Source organism: Pinus tabuliformis, chromosome 1_2 (assembly GCF_031772625.1).
Source record: "Pinus tabuliformis cultivar Carrire ecotype Pingquan chromosome 1_2, CPIR1, whole genome shotgun sequence".
In the NCBI taxonomy this organism is placed as follows: domain Eukaryota; kingdom Viridiplantae; phylum Streptophyta; class Pinopsida; order Pinales; family Pinaceae; genus Pinus; species Pinus tabuliformis.
In genome coordinates, this window is record NC_142298.1 from 885,997,072 (window position 1) to 886,006,853 (window position 9,782).

The following is a 9,782-nucleotide window of genomic DNA, read 5'->3' on the forward strand; positions in this document are numbered from 1 at the left end:
GCTAAGTAAGAAGTCTAAGTTTCTACAACACTTTCAACCATATTTTCCAGATATTTACCCTATTGTTTCATATCTTCAAAGATAGGTTGTTTCCATCCATAGCTTCATATTAAGACGTGTTTGGTCATTGACCTTAGGGTCCCATCGGTCGCCCTAGGTATTACACCCATCCCCCTATCCTTTTGCAACAATCATCCTCTCTGGCTTTTTGCTGTTGCTGCACCACTTCCCAGTAGCCTAGTGTCATTTGATCCTAGTGACATTGACACTTAAATATCTTGAACTTTGTAGTGTGTCTTCAGTTGATTTCACCACCAACCAACACAGTGTTTGCAAACCCAATTTGGGTGAGGTTTAGTTAACTGATTTTATATTCATTTTCTATTGTTAATTCTAGTTTATTTCAGCAATATTTTTTCCTTTTTCAAACATGATTTGGGGTTAATTAATAAAAAAAAATTCACACACAGGCACACCTTAAGCAAACGGCACTTGGTTTACACCACCAAGCCAAGACTTAATATAGTAAATTTATCTCCCCACATGGAGACACTGGCATATTGTTGATCTCCCTTCACCATTTCGATGTCATGTGTGTGTTACCACCATTGTGCCATGAAAGTGCTTCTCATGGAGACTTTCAAGCCTTCATCCCCAGTTTCTTCTTCGGCATATTACTCCTCCTAGCAGGGTTCGAGTTCATAGTCCCCTAATTCCTCATACCGACTCTTCTCCTGGTTCATCTAATTCCTCATCTGCTTTCGAGCTTCCTTCAATACATATCATCACCTTGTCTAGACCCACAGCTCGTACAAGAATGCAACCTGGTGCTAGCTATGGTTCTACTTCAGTGGTCACATCTAGCAGAACCATCTCAGGGACCGTTCCAGAAGCCCCCATGCTCCCTTTTATGGTTGGGTTAAGTCTCCCGAATTTTAGCTATTTGATAAATGATCCTATACACCACGACGTTGGTTGGCCTGCTATACCAACCAAGCTTCCCTCTAACATCCAAAAGTTTGAGGGTAATTCCAGAGAGGACCCTACCAGTCATTTCTGCTCTGTCCACGTGTGGTGTTCATCCAATTCCATTACCGATGACTCCATTTGTTTTTGGTTGTTGTAATGCACGCTCACTAGAGATGCTGGAAAATTGTATGTCAACCAGCCCACCACATCTAATTCCATTTTCGCGATGCTTTCTAAAGCGTTCCTCTCATATTTTCACTTACCTCTTAGATACGACACTAGTACAGAGATATTGACCTCATTCTGTCAGTACTCTTCCACTCATCTTTCAGATTATGTTCAAGAATGGAGTAGAAGGAGGAGCACATGCCGTACCCTACGCTTTGAATATTGTGTCTATATTGATTGGTTTCTTAGGAGCTTTCCAAACTGCTCTGAGATATGACCTTATTTATGCACAATTCAGTTATGTCTATACAACCATTCTAGACCTCCTCTGTCGTGGACGTGCCAACGCACCAGGGACATCTCACGCCTCCAACGGTATCCTTTCCCTCAACAAGAATTTGTTGTTGCTCAACCTTATCCAAGTCAAGCAGCCCATTCTCCCCAACCTTCTAGTCCTGGTGACTACTAGATCCTCATCATGAATTCTGGTGAGGTTAATACCTTCATTGCCAACCTGCAAAATCAGTCGCTTCAATATGACAAGCCATCAAATTCATCTGCCATTGTGTCCAAACCTAAAGCATCTACTGAGCCACTTATGACACCAAATGTTCCACTACATATCCCTTAGCCTAAATTAGAGGGAATTCCCAAGATCCCAAAGGATCCATTACGTCGTAACATGGCTTCTAATCGAGCTACCCATACATATAGTATAGTAGATGACTTGGAACAATCACCTACTACCATGTCGATGCTAGAAGTGCTCCAATAATGCTGCTCTAAAAAGAAAGCTCTACTAATTTCTTTGGTGACAGTAGATCCTTCTGACGATCATTTGATTGTCCTCCCAATTGATACATCAGAACATCCCCCATTACCTTCATCCATTGCTTTCTAGATACTAGTCTGAGTCCGTAATGCCATCATCTCTAGATGCATTATTGGCGAAGGTGCATCCACCTGTGTGATGTCCACCACTATTTGGAAACAACTTAAGTCACATGAGTTGTCCCCATCCACCATCACTTTACATGCTTGGGATAGTCTCTCCTCCCAACCTCTCGCCATGTATTGCAATTGTCCTATGACTTTTGTGAGCAAGACATTCAATGTAGACATTGAAGTTATTGATGCCCCTTTAGATTACAACATTCTCTTAGCTCATAACTACACATATGCAATTTTAGTCATCACATTTGCGGTTTTCTACAAGATGTGTTTCCCCCATGAAGGGAATATCGTCACCATCGATCATTTGACACACTACAAGCTAGCAGTCATGACCTCCCTTGAGTCCATTATCTCGTTGATGTCCAATAAACAATCGACCCCTCCTCTCACCGTTGTTTCAACTGGAGTCTATAAATATTCCTCATTGTTGGGTGCTTTCCCTCGTCCTCCCCCTCTCATCTCAGAGGCTAGATCTTTGAGTGTTTGCATGTTACAAGCATCACGACTTGCTCACAAGTAGTCTAGTACCTATGATCAACAGTCAGCTCCCCAGCACCCTATTTTTTCCCTCTCTGCCATGCCATATGAATCCACCCCCCCATGACCTCCTTCGTTTATGGGTGCCTCTCCTATGTTCCCACCAGGAACTATTCCTCTAGGCCTCAACCATCCAGGAGTTGTTCTACCGAGACATTACCCTGAAGGCCAGATAACTTTCTTATTTCCTCCTCTGGGGATATTTTTTGTCCTTGTCATGGCTTCGCTAGTCCTCCCAAATATGACTTTGGGGATCACAGTATGGCATATTTATCACCCTCCAAGCACTCCAACTAGTCAAATAAGACATTATCATGCTTTGACCCTAGTTCAATCGCTCCCTACGGCCCATGTTGCTGCTCTAGTTCCACCACAACCTCAATAGGAACCCACTCCTATTGCAAAAGCATCTGGACAAGGGGAAAAAGCTAAGAGGAAAGAACCTAAGGACAAGGCTTTCCAAGCTCCTCCAGCCCCTAAGGCCCCAAAGCCATCAGGTACATGTGCTTTGTGTGAGGTTTTTGGGCATGCTACTAATACTTGTCCTGAGCTTCATCGTCTCAAATCTTTCGTTCATGAAACGTTCATTGAGTTAAATATTCGTGAGGTCTAAGTTACATTACTGGGACTAGCCAAGGAACTCAAAATGTTGTGCACAAATCACCCTTGTGATTTTTATAATCATTATGGTCAGTATTCGAATTATGTCCCTCATCTCAATGAATTTCATTATTTCCTTCAAGCGCTTTGAGAATACGAGGCTGCTCATAGCGGATCACCTACCCCTCTACCTATGGATTCTGGTACCACTAGTAAACTAGAATAAGGGGACTCTAGTCCCACCATCATGATCGCTCCCCTCAATGTCGATATGAAGGACTCCATGGGCCATATTGTTTACTTGTCATTATCCTTGAGCTCCTCATAGGAAAATCTTTCTAAGGTTTCTGCAAGCACTTCTATCGAACCTCTTTCGACATAATCCCAAGTCTCAACATTGATAGATCTTCCATCTACTAGCTCATCGTCTACCATTTTAAATGATTTGTATGTGAAACTTATTTCTCAGAAAGATGCACCAGGTATTGTCGCCACATCATTTAGTCAATATTCCTCCCATCTTCCCATCTTCCATTCCGATGGGGACATCATGGAAGCCTTCGCTACCCTCAATTACCCTTGGGATGATATGAACCATTGTGCGTACTTCCTTCCATATTTGGATTCCACCACTCTAAATAACTCTAGTATGCCCATAGCATATTAGGGGGCACATAGGCCCCTACATCTCCTTATCATTCTTTGGAGGATCTCATGCCAAGTTGGGCTGAGATGCTTGAATCTATTTTTGGAGCACTCGTATCACAATGGCGCTCCAGAAACACCTCCTACTAGGAGGCACATTCCCACCTTTGCATACCATATTAGTCCCCTCCATCACATATGTTTGTAGGAAGTATCCCATGACTTGGGGAATGATGGTTTTCCCCCAGGGATCTTCTCAATTCATTAACATAACTCTAGGGCTAGATCCCATCAGGTCTAGGTATGGTTATTTATCCTCCCATTCCTTAGATAGTTTGTCTTATTGGCCTCTCTAGCGAGCCATATTCACATCACATATCATAGAAATTTGATACCATATCTTCAAATATTCTACTCTATGTCCACATAGCCCCCATGTTTGACTTAGTGGGTGAGAATGATTTTAGACCTCCTCTAGTAGTTCATTCTCGTCTTCCTCTTCACTAAATTCTTCACTAGGAACCATCGTTCCAAGAAGCATTAAGGCCATCTTTAAAAAAATAAGGCCAATTTTCTAAAATTTGCGAATCCCAACTGTGATGGTAAGTTTGTCTTCTACGATCTCCATAAGATTTAGGGCCTTCTCCTCCTCTCAAATTGGAGGGAAAATGCCCCTTTATGGGAAAACCCACAGTTTTTCCGTTGCACATTGCGACCAAACCGTAGCTCAGTTTGAAGAACCATCAGCACCATTGGAAATCTCTCGTCAATTATTATAATGAGTCTTTCTTAGCTTTTGATGATTTGATACTTCACCCGGAAGCCATTTTTCCAACAATGGTCGCTTCGTTGCCTCTCAAAATTGAATTTCTTCATAAAGCGACCCTTGTACTTTGAGGTCGACCTCCTTTTAGTAGTTTCCATTCCACGTGTCGACTTTTGTCACGAGTAAAAATAATTTACTCATGCTTTCATGGTCCCCACCGGGCCTATTCTGTGTGGCAACGTCATCGAGTCACCCTTGTTTAGAGCATCCGCGATGAGTCACCTTTGCATCCATGGAGTCTATTTATCATCCCATTGTATCATGTCATAATATTCCATCAATCATTTCATACCATTCGTCCTGTGTTGCCCATTTTCTCCTTCAGCCATACTGTCCCCCATCCCCTCTAGAGTTGAGTCAATTCTGCCAGGTTAATTATGCACTTTATGCTATGACAAGGGAAGTCATCTGTTTCTCCCTCAGTCCCATTTTTTCCATCATCCCTGGTGTCAATCCATCAGTCACATTACTATTTCCCCTCATTTCCTCGCCTATTGCGGGCCCTATTCTGTCGACATCAACTCATTTGTTCCAGAAGAACGGCCTAGAGGGTTGTGTATCTTGTTTTATTCTTCCATTCTTGTTTAGTACATTGGATCGAGCAAAGGAACTCATTATTTCCCTTCGACTTGGTTATTTCATGCTCCTGATTCATACACATGATGATCTAGTGATGCAACAGATTGTACCAGGGATTCCGGGGTGTGTGTGAGATGTTTGAGACCTCATGAGGGGGTGGCCCTTTAGGTAGCCCCCCACATGCCCGAATGCCTTCATATTATGCTACAGCCTTAGATGAAATTCTTCACATTTGATGGGTTCATTTCCTACTGATCACATTGTTCATACCATGCATGTCTCCTTCAGGTGATCCATTCAGTTTTGCAGAGCCCTTCCTTGTTCAGTAGGGCTTGTTTAGTTTTTCTACCCTACCTCCCACCCATTTTTTTAGGGAAGGACCATTATATCTCATGTAGTCAGATACTATTGTATTCAATCCACACTCATTTCTTTCCAGGTGCATTATGTATATGGGACACATTGTATTATTTTTTGGCTCAGTTATGTCAGTGTGTCATGTACCATTCAACATGTACTTCATTGCTTAGTTTTATGTTTCTAGGTGCATCATTATTTTTGTACTAAATTATCTCAGCGGGTATAGGTATGCCTCCCCTACCTTAGTGAGATCCGATATCACAACATAAAAGGAGACTTGCATTGGTCTCACCCGCTCTGTCTTATCCTCATTCACTCTAGCTCTATTGGTGTCTCTCTCTCTCTCTCTCTCTCTCTCTCTGACTCCAATTTTTTGTCTAGTGATTGTGTATTTACAACGTACTTCGGTCATACATTTTTCTCCTAACACTCGCACGTTGGGGGGAAATATGTTATCACCAATAAATTGATCATCTTGCATGACTTATTAGATGGATCGAAGTACACCATGTAAGGCCAATTTTACCATAGAAAAATTACTTTCACTATGAGAAATTACTTAATAAACCACATTAGTTAAGTAATTTATAATTAAACCCATGAAGAATAATTAAATAAATCACTAGTTATTTAATTATCTTCTAGGAATAATTAATTAAACCATTGATTAATTAATATTCCTTGTCATATTTGACCTAGTTAAGAAAATTAAACAGATAAATTCTTAATTATCTTATTTTTCTCTAAGAATAATTAATTAATCACTAATTAATTATTATTCCTTGTCAAGTTTGACTAAATCCCTTAAGAATAATCAAACAAATTGTTATTTGTTTATTATTCCTTAACCATATTTCTTATGATAATAAATAAATCATTTATTTATTTATTATTTCGAATTTAAGTTTAAATACTTTTTCCCTCCTAACCAAATATAATAAAATATTCCAATTGGTTATTTCTAGAATCGCGTTAATAATATTTTATTATTGATCATTATTTGAGGATAACCTAATATTTGTTATAAATAGGAGGGTTTTCCATTCATTATTCACTTTTGACTATTTTCATTGTTGCACTCATTGCTATAACTCTTATTATTGTCATTGTCACACACCATTTTTCTTTCGTTTGAGTTCTCATTGAACCCAAACATTTTATTTTCTGGGTTTACACATTATAGAGGAGATAGGCTCTACACAAGATGAAGATGTTTGATGATAGCCAAGAACCCATGCAATAGTGGGGGACTTGTAACATTTATTTGTTCCCTTCAGAGGTGTTACAATAAAATATATTCTTTGTATATCAAGTTTCAATTGGATTATTGGAGTTATTACTATTTGATTTTGCTATTTAACTATGATTTTAGCATAGATTAGGACTTTGGCAGGTTTAGTTTATATCATTTGTTGTACATCTACAATGTTTAGTAGTCATTTATATTGTTTATATTCTTTGTCATCCACACTCCTAAGTGTTTTCCTTCCATACACCTTCGAGGAGAAAACACTATAAGAATGTATTTGACATTTCTAGAATGATAATGAGAATTTTTTTCTTGATCCATCATTGAGTTAGTTCAGAGGGCTTAAGCTCTTAGGTTTGGGCCCAACCCTAGCAACCTAGGTCCCTCTTGTATATTTCTATTTCTCTTAGCATAGAATGTCGATTAGTTGTTGCAGTTCAGTAGAGTTTATTTATATTTCTTTTAGCCCAGAATGTTGATTAATTGTTGTAGTTTAGTAGAGTATAATGCATCAAAAATCATTTGACTGTCATCCCTATCTCACCTCTCCCATGGGAGCATGATTAGAGGACTCCACCATCACAACCCAAAGACAATGTGTAATTTCTTCTCTATGATTTCTTGGAAAAGTTTAAATTTGGTATCTTTATTCACATGTGATTTTTGTAGCTTAGAAAGTAGTTCATTACTTAGATAAAGTTCTTAGCATTAGTTAGATAGTTTCCAAATTCAATTGATTTTTTCCACCATTAACTGTAATATTTTACAAATGAAAAGAGGAACAGGTGCATGTGATGATGTACGGTTGTTGAATTTGTAGGAAAGGAACATTTTCACCAACTCCATCTCGGACTTCTCCACTCTTTTTTAATGAATGACAACCCATGTTATTATCTTTGTTTTTGGTCACTGTGAGCAACCCTCTTAGCCCAAAGCCAGCCTTCCTAAAGTGTTGGGCTTAGATATGGGTGTTCATCACCTTCCCTACATTCCCCACAACCTTCATCCATAATACCATCACCTCATCCCATCAGTCTTACCCTCCAAATCCTCTCAACCATCTTCCTATAGCATTAACATGAATCATGTATCATTACAAGAATCTTGTAGCACACCTATAGTAGCCTATTTTGACATTGTTTTGACCTGCAATGAAATCACAACTTAGTTTAGGAGTAGGTTGACCCCTCAACTTGGACTCCATGACCATAAGTACCACCTAGGCCATTCCCTTCATTCCTTTTTCTTTTCTGCAAGAGTGAATAACGTTAGTTCTTTCATTCCAAATTTGGCAATTAGGACCTTACTTAATCTGCAAGTGTGAATTAGTTAAATAATGCATGCATTATTGAGTTGTTAATTGGTAGGATGATCTTATGTTTTCAAGAAGACCTGGTAACTAGATGATTTATTGCAAATTAGAGTAGTTTCCTTTCTACAGCTTAGCATAATTCTTGTGTTCTTTCATAGCATTTACAAGTTGACACCATTTACAAGATATAGTTGAAAAGAATTTACTTTATCTGCACTAGGAATATCTTTCACAATATGATTTCATTAGTTAATATCCATCAAGTTCAATAGAGGAATGACCCTAGAGCCCTAATAATCAAGTGACCTAGTTGAGGGTGGAATGAGTAGAATTCATCTACTATGTATATAACACTATTACCTCGAAGTTTGTACAAAACCCTAGGTTGATAATTAAAGTTTAAGAGCCTCTGGAAGTTGAAACACTCTTGGTACAATACCAGAGATCACCACCAGATGTAATTAAAATCCATAAATCAAGCTCAAAATAATAAAAAATACCAAAGGCATAAAACTCCCAACAACCACGATGACCCAACCCCATGGGTTCCCAATTCTTCCAAGGGAAATTCAACCTCACCTTTCTTAAATATTTCATGGAAGTCTCTTTTACCATGAAATCCCTACATCATATTGTCATAAACACATAATTGTCAGTGTATAAATAAATATAACAATACACTTGTTACGTTAGCTTGTTCTTCCAAGAACGTTTCCTTGCAACTAACCACATCCACATCATCTCTCAAGTGATTCCAATTCTGTGATGAATCTATCCATAGCTTGAAACTAGCTTAATAAACTGTCAAATACATGTTTAGGAATATAACATATATCCATGTAATGTCACACAAAATCTAGGTGAAGAAGACTTCTTGTACTTAAATAATTCATTCATTTGGAATTGCAGTTTCCAAACATAGACAAAGGAATTCTCACCCAATTCCCTTATTTTACCTTTTAACTTTCTACAATTGAGTCTTCCTATATTCTATCACACCACCCAACTATTATTTATATAAACAAATCAACTGTTATCTTGTCATGCCAATACCAAACACGTTTCCCTACAACTGTCAACACATGTCACTCACACATTCTAAAGATTAATACATAATGTTTATTAATTCGAAATTAACCTTTACCAATATTGACATCCATGGCATAATTTGAAATCAACTTACAATCATTAATTATAATAATACAACTAGCACCCACTTGAATTCAAATGGATATCAATTGTCTCAGCACATAATGTGTTATTACAACCATCTGGAAATAAGAACATTCCTTCATGCAATCTTACAGACAGATACTTATATCATGTAATTCATGAAACATTTAGGCAACATATAGACGAAATAATAAAAACCAAACACTAAAAAACCAAATAGACAACATAGTCAAACCTTCAAACACCAAATAATTGACATAAGCAAACTCATACCTTAATGTATCTCAGAGGAGGCTATCTTGTCTACATTATCGATGTAGATTACCATGATATAACTTCACAACACATCAACTCAAACATAAATAAGGTCATGATATCCATTGCAATAAATAGCTAACAGGTTCACATCA